Genomic DNA, 12,502 nt, shown 5'->3' with positions numbered 1-12,502 from the left:
TTTGGTGCCAGTTGTGAGCCAATTATTGCATTTTAAATTTGGCTCCAGCCACAAATCATTTGCTACCAACGATGACAGTGAGCTGTGGTATGAAGGGTGCTGTGGCATAGTGCGATGCAGGGTGCTATGCTGCAGTGCGGAGAGGGGAGCTATGCTGCAGTGCAATGCAGGTACATATGCTGCAGTGGGGTGAGGGGATTTGTGCTGCAGTATGATGCAGGGAGATGTGGTGCATTGTGGTAAGGGGAAATGTGCTGCAGTGCGGTGAAGGGGGCTTTGCTGCAGTGCGGTGAGGGGAGCTGTGCTGCAGTGTGGAGAGGAGTGCTGTGGTATAGTGTGGTGCTGGGAGCGGTGCTGTGAAGTGGGGGGGAGGGTTACGGATATATCAGAAAGGCTCAGGCCTTGGGCTTGCCTAAGTAAAGCTCCCCTGATACTTTTATACCCCCACTTCAAATACTCCACTTCAACCATTGTTTCAGACTCCAATTATGGCCCTCATTCCGAGTTGATCGGTCGCAAGGCGAATGTAGCAGAGTTACACACGCTAAGCCGCCGCCTACTGGGAGTGAATCTTAGCTTCTTAAAATTGCGACCGATGTATTCGCAATATTGCGATTACTAACTACTTAGCAGTTTCAGAGTAGCTCCAGACTTACTCTGCCTGTGCGATCATTTCAGTGCTTGTCATTCCTGGTTGACGTCACAAACACACCCAGCGTTCGCCCAGGCACTCCCACCGTTTCCCCGGCCACTCCTGCGTTTTTTCCGGAAACGGTAGCGTTTTCAGCCACACGCCCCTGAAACGCCGTGTTTCCGCCCAGTAACACCCATTTCCTGTCAATCACATTACGATCGCCGGAGCGAAGAAAAAGCCGTGAGTAAAATTACTTTCATCATAGTAAAGTTACTTGGCGCAGTCGCAGTGCGAACATTGCGCATGCGTACTAAGCGGATTTTCACTGCGATGCGATGAAAAATACCGAGCGAACAACTCGGAATGAGGGCCTATATTGGATAATATGCACAGCATTATATAACATTGGTTTTCTCATAGGTCTAACTGTGTCACAGAGGCTTAACCTACAGTATATACATGTGCACAGGGTGATGTGGATCATAAAAGCTAAAAACATGGACACATCAAAATTAAGACATTATTTTCACATAGTTGATTGTATTACATTTGACCCAGTCAACATCATCTTACTTTTAAATTAAATATAGCATGTTTCATACAGAATAATCAAAGGATGAACATATCTTCATGCTGGAAAACGTATACAGTATAATGTAATAGGTGCAGACCTTTAAAGTAAAGATGGTTACACTGCACAAATAATTTGTCCCAAATGTTCTTTCCTCCGAACGTTTTCCTAATTCACAACTGACATATTTTGTACATGAACAAAACAATATTTTATAGATCACTCTTTGCCCAGATACAATGTGTAGATGGCAAATTGGTAAATGGTATATGTCGAGTGTAATGTGAAAAAGACAATCTGCTATAATGTAGAGAAGAGCATACATTCGGTATAGTGTTAGGTTAGCGTGGTGGGTTAGCGTGGATATATATCCATATATCTTAGCAGCATTGTAGGCCCTGGAAAAATCAATGCACTGAGGCCCCTAATCACCCATTCTCGGGAAGCAAATACAAAAAAAATCATAACATGCCCCTCCTGTGGCCCTTGAAAACAAATGCTGAGGTGCTCTGTAATGGACCTCTGTTCTACTAAATGAATCACAATAGTGCCTAAATTGTAAACTAGCTCCTCACGTGAGTGAACTGTCAATCAGAGAACTCTGTAGAATTTCCACCACAAAATTCAGTATATTGGGGGTCATTCCGAGTTGATCACTAGCTGCTTTCATTCGCTCTGCAGCAATGAGGCAAAAAAATGGAACTTCTGCGCATGCGCATGCGATGCAATGTGCACGCGCATCATACTATTGCAATGAACGATGTAGTTTCACACAAGGTCTAGAGAAGCATTTCAGTCGCACTGCTTGCCGCAGAGTGATTGACAGAAAGAGGGTGTTTCTGGGCGTCAACTGACCGTTTTCAGGGAGTGTTCGGAAAAACGCAGGCGTGCCAGGAATAACGCAGGCATGACTGGGTGAACGCAGGGCATGGTCATGACGTCAAAACAGTAACTGAACAGTCTGAAGTGATTGCAAGCGCTGAGTAGATATTGAGCTACTCTAAAACTGCACAAAAAAAGTTTGCCGCTGCTCTGCGATCCTTTCGTTCGCACTTCTGCTAAGCTAAAATACACTACCAGTGGGAGGTGGCATAGCGTTTGCATGGCTGCTAAAAACTGCTAGCGAGCGAACAACTCGGAATTACCCCCAATGCCCACAAACAGACCTCCTGTGGTCCTGCACGGTCTCTCCATATGTTTCCATACAGTAAATGGCTATCAGCACTCTGATTGCTGGATAGCTCCAGCCATCCATTAATCAACATGCAGGCAGCCATTCACTGTCTGAGGCAGGTAGAAAATGCTGCCTCAATGCTCTTGTGCAAAGGCCCCTAGAATTGAGGGGCCCTAGGCAGCTGACCAGTGTGTCTATAGAAGAAGCACAGCATATGGTAGACTGGGCTGTAATATGTCCATCTCTATAAATTAAGGGATTCACATAAATTACCACTGAATTTTTCAATAGCATAGACTTAGAAAATGCATTAATTGCCATTTGCTTTGATATCTGGTCAGTTTATGTCTAATCTAAGTAAATAGTAAAACTTCTAACAAGACCCGTTTCACCCAGTACACAAAGGTCTGGTCATTTGCTTACTAATTATTTTTCAGTTGCTCAATCGGTGCCGAATGAATGGATGTAAGGAAACATTTCTAACACTAACATTAATTAATATAGCACAATTTGAGTTGGGAGAAACTTAGAAGTAACAGGAGCTAACCTTGTATCTCTATTGATATGGGCATAGATGGCAACTTCTTACTTGAAGATTTCAGTATTGTATTATAGTGTATTTGCTGAAGAGAATCAGATATTAACATGAAAGTAACTAACTGCACCCATTGTTTGCGGTGGGATATATTGTGACATGTATTAAATTAAATTGCTTCCAAAATTATACCAGTCTCCCTTAAATACTTTGAAAACATCCTTGCAGCCATTCAATGATTGCAGTACACTTCACACCTAAGGAATGGGTCTTATGGTAATATGCGATATAGGAAATAATTACATTTAACCTCATGTATAGCATCATTCCTTAACTCATTTCTGAGCTTTCAAACCTGTATGCAAATCACATTGTGGAAATAACAAGGTAGATGTTTTGTTTGTTTACTACTGTAGATGCTTAGGTTCAGGCTCAACCATTTAGAGGGGTATTCAATTGAAGTCGGAAACTGCCGTCTTGTCGGAAAGACGGCAGCTTCAGACTGTTTTAGGTTGGAAGGGGTTGGAACCTGTCGGAAAGCACACAGTTCGGTGGCTTAAGCCGCCTAACCACGTGTATTGATGGAAGCGTGGCCAAACCAACAGGTTTTAGCCCCGTTTCCAACAATGTCAATCCGACTTTAAAAAAAGTTGGTTTGGCATTGTTGGGAATGGGCCAAACCTGTTGGGTTTGGACCCGCATTGAATATTCACATGTCGGATCCTTTTCGTTGGAAAGGATCCGACATGAATTGAATACACCCCATAGTCATGTTTTACTACCGAGCTTGGGGCTTGATTCAGAGATTGTTTATAAGCTGCCGCTGTTGTGTCTTTGTATTTAGGAACAGTATGAAAATATGTAAATGTCGCAGTCACCGAGATTTGTACTGAGAAACACACTAGTGGCTCTGCAGATCCTCTGCTTGTGTACCAAATTGCAAGCTTCAGTCACACCATCAGACTTCTGAGTAAACCTACAGTTATTCCGAAAAGCCGTTGCAAAATTGTGCACAAGGATCCAGTCACTGTCTGCGACACAGTTGCTGGCTGTCACCACATCACTCGTAATCTCCCACAAATGCTCATTAACTGTCAATCACTCGGTGAGTAACATTAGTAATTCATCGCAGCAAATGCACAGTGCAACTAAGGGCCTAATTCAGACCTAATCGCAAAAGCAAAAATCTTTCTCTAATAGGCAAAACCATGTGAAATGTGAAATATAAATTGCAGTGTAAAAATAAAGCAGCCAGTATAAAATAAAATAAAAAATAAAGTAGCCTGCACAGAAACAAAATAACCCACCCAAATCTCACTCTCTCTGCACATGTTATATCTGACACTCCTGCAATGCACATGGTTTTGCCCATTAGAGAAAAAGTTTGCTGTTTCGATCAGGTCTGAATTAGGCCCTAATTCGCATGAGCTGAACAAAAAACATCATCGTTTGCGTAATCATCAGCAATTGCAATGTCTCTGAAACAGGCCCTTAATTCCTATATGTAAGACAATGACATTGAAGCTTATGAAGATAAATGAATAACCCACCTGTAATACATGTCATTTTACAATGTAAATCTTTTCAGTAAAAGAATATGATTTTTTATATTTCTATAGAACAGAGCAGAAGGGTTTAAAAGCAGTCACTGCAGAAGCTACAGAAGGTGGCAGTGTAACTCAGTTAAACTATCACAAAATATCCTTTCTATTTGTAACTCATTTATTTCTAAGAAACCACAAAGAATCAAAACAAAAACAAGATGGTGATTTTATGGTAATCTTTAGCAGTTTTGTAGGTCAGTGTATCAGCTTATCGCTGTTTGTAGCTATATTTCATTCTGTAAAGAAGATTTTGGCCAACCTTCCCAATTTGTTTTGTATACATCTGTACAGAAGAACCAGATTTTCTCAGAGCAAAAAGGATAACAAATTATTTAAATTAAATTGTTCACTCAGTCTCTGGGCCAAACTGATATATGGATGCCAAGTGTCCTTGATATTTACAGACTGGTTTGTGGAGATTTTTGTCTCTGATAAGTTGCTGATTTTTCCCTTCATGATCACTGTATCGCTTCATTAATGCTGCACCATTTAATCAATGGTTAAAGTGAGTACTTAAAATGCAATTGAATTGTATAATAGCCACATTCATTGGGCAGGTAATTTCATATAGTGCCCTAGGTGTACAGTATATGCAGCATTGAAAATTATATGAGAAGCAAATGTCTGTGTATATTGAATTCAACTAAAGCTTAGAGCTAAGCAGAGGTCAGCAGTATGAATATCATTTCAGCTTCCTAATCATTTAACTGTAGGATTATCATTACTGTTATATTATTGCTCACTAATTATCAAATGACAAAAATAAACCTAGAAGAATTGCACAGACTTTACTTATTAAAGAAAATATAAAAGTAAGAAGAGGGGCCTTCCCATGAGAGCTTACAATCTAAAGGGAAAAGCAGAACAAATACAGATGTAGCCACGTTCATCCAACCTGCGGCATAGCCACATGGCACAGGTGCAGCGCCTTAGTATGACGCCCATGTATTCCCATGGGCACGTATACGTAGAAGTACGCGCATTTCCTAGTTGTGGGCACACTCGCCACACCTGGCTTGGTGCGAATACAGCAAGCTATAGACTAGATGAGCGTGGCTCCATCTGTATTACACAAGAGCAGGCCCAGCAACAGGGGGGTCAAAGGGGACATCCCTACCGGGCCCCGAGCTTCAGGGGGGCCCTATGGATCAGACTCATCAGAGGCTTAAAAAATGGGGCAACAGAACCTAATAATGCTTTAGAAACTGAAACACCCCAGCTGCCTGAAAATATGGTAAAAAAAACAATTATCAGGCCAAACAATACTCCCTTCTCCCTCCTCCAGCTACCCCGTCATTGGGTTTGGTCCCATTGGTATCTGCTTTGTTGCCGTCATTACGCATGGGGCATGCCACTTAGCTGGCCCATCTCTGTCTGCCCCATCTACTGCCACTGAAGAGCCGGCCAACCCAACTGCACACACCGGCTACACTGACAGTGTAAGTCAGGGCTCCATATAGTAGCTGGCCACAGTAACACCTCTGTCCAATTTTGCTCCCTACATGGATGGCACCCTCACCACAATGGTACTGTCATATTTATGTATATAAATATGTATGTGTGGAGTTCTATGTGTATAATATATATATATATATATATATATATATATATAAAAATTGCTCTATTTGGACTCCTGGCTGGGGAGGACATACAGCTGGCATTGGGACCATTCTACTTGAAAGGTGTGCTGCCCGAACTATGCATATACATTAGGTTTGCTGCAGGAGCTTTCCTTATTGGGCTATCACACCCTGTGCTTTATGTATTTATCATCAGGACTCTGTTTGTATTCACATGTTGTGATTTGCTTTTAATCACTATGGCGGAGGGAACCGGTTACATTGAGGATGCAGTTTATGAGGCCATTAATTTAGCTAAAATCACACAGGGTACTTGTTTAACCTTTTCTGAATCTGAGGCGGATGGGATCCTTTTTAAAGAGATTTTTGGTGATGAAACTGAGAAATCTGCAGAACATCTATTTCGTGATCTTTTAAAATTGAAACAGCGTCAGTTGGATTTCCATTATCATGGTCTGACTCTGAGTAATTATTACAAAGAAAAGATGATACCATGTGGTTTTAGGGTCAAGAACTGTCCCACTATTGGTAGACATAATGCCACATTTTGTAAGCGGTGGATTGCCATACTTAACAAGTGCAGTTATGATCTGATGTTGCTTGTTATAGAGGAAGCCAGTAGAGAATTGACTGTGATACGTGATAAAATCAAAACCTTTGAGACCTCATTCATGGGTATTTTGGAGGCGGATACTGATACAAAGTGGTTGGAGAGATTGGATAAACAGGTGTCTGTATACAAGCATGATCTAGTACAGTTTAAATGCCATAAACTGAATAAAGTAACAGCTGATTATGATCAGAATAAAGTTTATTTATGGACAGGCTCAGAGCAAAATAGAAGGATGTATCATAATAGGAGGAGACAACATAAGTTCAGAGGCGACTCTGATTCTTTACCTGACAATCCGACCACAAGTGACTCTGACAATGGCAATACTGCAGTTACCGCCCCTTTAGGCGTTCTGACCCGTACACAGATCAGAGATGGAAGATGCAGTGCGGCGGCCATAAGGCGAGGTCGAGGAAGGCCAGTAAGGCTGCCACTTCAGAGGAGAAAGTAGTATTCAATTTGCCTTTACGTGATCTTGCAGTGACTGAACTTAAGAGTGTTAGGTTTGGGGTTGTCGTTTGTCCCAACTGTACACTTTAATAAATTTAATTGAGAAGTTGAACAATATCGCCTAAACAGACAGCTCCGTCTACATGAACATTTTCATGGGCCTAAAGCAGCTGGTACTAACAGCGATTCAGAGACATTACCTACGCAACTGGGCAAATGACAAAAAAGGTCCACTTTTGAACCCTACACTAATAATGTGTCAATTAAAACTTTTTCTGGGATGCTTTCCCACAATGTTTATTCTGTTATCAAATCTGATTCTTTCTCTATGCCTCATTCCAACAATCTATCTGCTATTGAGTTTCAGGCACTTAATCTTATCCAGTTATAATGACATCATTATATATAGTTGTTCAAGATTTGGTTGACTACAAAAATGAAATCATGCATCAATTAGCAGATGTCAAAGTTTATAGATTGTTGGATCATGCTCCCACTTCTGAATTTATGCTTAAATTGTCCAATAGATTGTCTCGAGCAGTTAATGATGGGCTAATTTCACAACATTTATGTAATGCCCATATACCCAAATGGCCAGTTACACCATTGTTGTATTCTTTACCGAAAATACATAAAGATGCGTCTTGTCCACCAGGTCATCCCATCATTACTGCTTGTGACTCATTATTTCAGAATTGTGCTTTTTATCTAGATAGTTTGCTTCAACCTTGCATATTGGGATATCCTGGTTACCTACTGGACACCACTAGCTTTTTAAACAAAGCTGCTTATTGACAATCCATTGTACGCAGGAACAGATATTGACTTGGTATGTGATCTCCTAGGTGTCCGGCTGTGCGATGGGGTCCAATGTGGCCCCATCATACGCTAATTCATACATGTTCCGGGTGGAACGTGACATTTTTTCAGTAACATTAATATTTCTGACAAAATATTTTTTTTATGTTAAATACATCAACGTTTTGGTCATTATTTGGACTGGAACAAAGGAACAGTTGGTATCATTCATTGGAGATCACAACAAGTCTGATAGTCCAATTAAGTTTTCTTATGACATCAGTAATTGCTCTATTCATTTTCTTGATGTTGTGGTTAAGCTTGAGAACCAGCAAATATCCACTAATTTGCACACTAAGATTACCGACAGGTAACCATTGTTACATTCGAACAGCTTTCACCCTAAACCCTTTAAACCCTTTAAATACGGACTCCCTTTTTCTCAATTCCTTAGAGCATGTCGCATCTGTAGCAACAAGGAGGATGCCAGTATCCAGATTGATACTATGATTAAAAAATTCTTAGCTAGGGGCTACTCTTTACCTTCCTTATTATTGGCTAAACAGAAAGCATTGGGTAAACCACAAAATTTCTTATTACAATCAACTAGGATAGACACTTCAGACAACCACATGCCGTGGGTTAATCACTTCAATACCTCTAGTGATTCTATAAAGTCAGTGTCTAAACAGTTGTGGCCCATTGTAAGTTCAGATGATGATCTTAATCTTAGGGAAAAGAGGCTCATGCCCTGCTATACTAGGGGCCGCAACATTCGAGATTGGGTAGTTAAGACTGACATCACTAATATGTCTAGTGCTATCAGCACACAACATTTTCTAAGTAGACGGAACGGGTGTTACAAATGCATCAATTGTGTCACGTGTCGGTATCTCATAGCTGGTGAAAGTTTTTGCCATCCGTATAGTGGGAAAAAGTTTTATTTCAGACACAAGGTTACATGCACGACTAAGTTCATTGTCTATTTTATTAGATGTCCCTGTGGACTATTTTACATCGGCAAAACCGACAGAACATTACACGAGAGCATGGCGACACATCAGTCTACCATTCGTGCTGCGATTGAATCTGGCAGGGGTGATCATCCTGTTGCACGTCACTTTGCTGAGGCTGGTCATAATATGGCCAACCTCAGGTACATGATTATTGATCACATACTACCATCATTACAGGGGTGCAATCGATCATTAAAGCTTCTTAAGTGTGAATCTGGCTGGATTCACAGATTAGGGACTCTTACACCATGTGGGCTAAATGACAGTCTCGGTCTTCATGCATTTATATAAGATATATAAGATTGGATTACCCTCATGATTCATATTAATATTATATGCTTATTATCTGTGTGATGTTGCATATTGCATATTTTGAATTACATTGTATTGTAATGTGCTATTAGACCCATACTGTGCCCTGGATGTACATTTTGTTTCCCTTATGTTACACACTTTTGTTTTTATTTGTATTGGTTTCCGTGGCTATGGACAGTGAGAGATGACGTCATTTGTGGGTGCCATACTTCCTGGTTCTGGACGCCGCGGCGATTCACGAGGTGGGGATATAAGGTAAGCAGATGTCAGTTGTCATGTATCTTTTGCCTGTTGACGATGTAATACACATCAAAACATTGCATTACATTCCTGTGTGACCGTGTTTCCTTTATCCGTGTGCTGCTTGAAAGATTGCTCTAATTGGACTCCTGGCTGGGGAGGACCTACAGCTGGCACCGGGACCATTCTATTTGAAAGGTGTGCTGCCCGAAACTATGCATATATATATATATATATATATATATATATATATATATATATATATATATACTATTTTCTTTAAAGCTACTCTATGCTTTATAAAGTAAGGGGGGAGGTCAAGGTTGTGGGACCCCAGAGATATTGATGTACCAGGCTCCAAGATTTCTGTTTCTGGGCCTACACAGGAGGGTTGATGCTGACTAGAATGCAAGACTGACTGAATTACTCCCACATTAAGTGCATGGAAATAAATGCACATATTCACCTGTATGCATATTGTATTTGGACCATCACATCTGTACACTTGGTTTGATAACTATTATAAAGGAGCTCTTGCACTTGGTACAATACAAACGTCTAAAAACTGCAATGAATGGGCCTGTGTGCACTTTGTCCTAAAGCATGCACAGTTTGAAAATACTAAAGATATTCTCCACAAATGGTGGTACAAACAACTTTGTATCAGCATTTGAAACCGTGGTGAATTGAAAGCATATATCAATTCTTATAAATTGTTTTCTGCCTTAAATTAGGTCACAGAGAAAAAATAGAAGTTGCCCTTTTTGAACACTAAAAACATTGGTAATCAGAACAATTCTAATAAACTCTGCAATTGAACATGGAGTAAAATTGAGGTTCTTAGCACAATTTTGGCAAAAAATATGGGCCCAGCTACCACAGCCAGGTGACCTTATCAGTTGGGTCCCTAACACTGCTATGGTTCAAGTCCAGATTATAAGACCCCCATCACGTTTGTGTGATGATCTAATTGTGGCTGTGGCACATTCACGCCACACCTAATATGTATGGCATGTGCCCCAGCTCTGGGTGTAGTATGGTATGCTGGCAGCCAGGCTCCCGGCGACCAGCATACCGGCACTGGGAGCCCGACCGCTGGCATACCGACAGCGTGGCAAGCGCAAAGGAGCCCCTTGCGGGCTCGCTGCACTCGCCATGCTATTTATTCTCCCTCCAGGGGGGTCATGGACCCCCACGAGGGAGAATATCTGTCGGTATGCCGGGTGTCGGGATCCCGGTGCTGGTATACTGTGCGCCGGGATCCCAACATTCGGCATACTGAAGACCACCCCCAGCTCTCACTGCGACATTAGAGAGAACCAGGAATGGGAGGGTGTAAGTATAACAGGTTAGGAACAGGTAGAACTGCTGAGTCAGTGGCTGAGAGCATATATTATACCATTTCACACTAATGCATGCATCTGCTGTAGTTTCTGTGCTGAGACTCTAGATCCACAAGTGCCTGTGCTATATAAAGAGACTGTGTACAGGGAGCATGCTGCTGAATGCTGCATTTTACTCTACTGTATTGGCTGTTCTGTGTCCAGACTCAAACGTGGATGTGCTCTAAAGTGACTGTGTATAGGAGGCACTCTGCACTCTGCTGTAAATTGTACTGTTTGGTGTGCTTTACCCTAGTGTGCTTTGTTTACGTGCAGCTATAACACCCAATCCAAAACCGGACGACTAATCAGAGCGAGATCCAAATCCAAAATGGTCTGGCGCACATCTCAAGTAGCATGTAATGGACGTGTTATGGGTGTGTCAAAGGACTGATTGTGCACTCAAACAGACCACGTACACACTAGAATGAGTATTCCTAATCAGGCTCTACACAGCATTATGTATCCTAGCATCTGTTTATAGATAGGGGTAGTCAAACAAATGAAAAAAAAATTACAGTTTGAAAAGATTAAAATTTAAACTCGTCACATATACCCCTTTCCCACTGTTGATGTTATAATAGGATAAAACAGCAGATAGTCAATATTCCTGTTCCTATAAGAACCTCCAAATAGTGGATAGGTATTTCCTCAGGAGCAGGGGCATATAGAACCATGCTGGGCCCCAGTAATGTAATGTGGGGTGGCCTAAATAGGGGGCATATTTACACCCTAGAAAAAAATCAATTTAATAAATGCGGCCACAGGAGCCACCATTTATTCAGGGGGGGGGGGGGTCAGGTAGGGTGTGGGGGAGGGCACCCGCTTTCTACCTTGCTTGCTTGGAAGCGGGTCCCTCCTCCTTGTCCGGCAGCAATGCAATCTTCCCAGTGTCGTCTAGTGCATGGTGCATGTATACTGGAAAGAAAAGACTCTGGCACAGTATATTGGGGGGGGGATACACTACTCAGGAGTCAGATATAGTGTCCAGCTATTAGATAGTTTCTCCACTCGCTGGACACTATATTTGACTCCTGAGGAAATAACTATCCACTATTTAGAATATTGACCATGTGTGCTGATTATATTGCAGATAATCCTATGAAAAAATATGTTTTCGGACCCAACAGTACATGCAAATATTAAGTAACCCCTAAATGTATGAAGGGGGTCTATCTCATTTTATTTGCAGTAGTGCTGCTAACATATGAAATGTATCAAGCTCCAGTAGGTGTATCTTGCCCCAATAGCTAATGTTAGCCATAGTATGGGCTAAATTACCCCAAATGTACTGGCGAAATATCACTTTTTTACTTTGTCCTCATCAGGACAGGCTCAGATAGATATATTTAATAAATTTCCACTCCAAAAATATCCTGTTACCGCAGTTTGTATTGATAACAAATGATAGTGTTTAGGTATAAAGTATGGGGCACTACTGTGTGTGTCATATTACTGTGACATATTCATGCTACTGGTTAATTGTTCAGATCCTGCAATGTCAGCTCAGGTGCTTCCAGAAATTAACAGGACATTTACATTAAGTACTATTTAAAACACCTGCTTGATACATACAAAATTGGGACATTA

The 12,502-nt window shown here is 41.3% G+C and overlaps 1 protein-coding gene across 1 annotated transcript in view; it reads right to left on the bottom strand.

Annotated features, from left to right (window-relative positions):
- LOC134934642 (teneurin-2-like) overlaps positions 1 to 12,502 on the bottom strand; it is a 1,156,291-nt gene that overhangs the window by 409,235 nt on the left and 734,554 nt on the right. The window lies entirely within an intron of this gene.

The sequence above is a fragment of the Pseudophryne corroboree genome, chromosome 6 (assembly GCF_028390025.1).
Source record: "Pseudophryne corroboree isolate aPseCor3 chromosome 6, aPseCor3.hap2, whole genome shotgun sequence".
Lineage (NCBI taxonomy): Eukaryota > Metazoa > Chordata > Amphibia > Anura > Myobatrachidae > Pseudophryne > Pseudophryne corroboree.
This window is presented reverse-complemented; position numbering and strand designations above follow the sequence as displayed.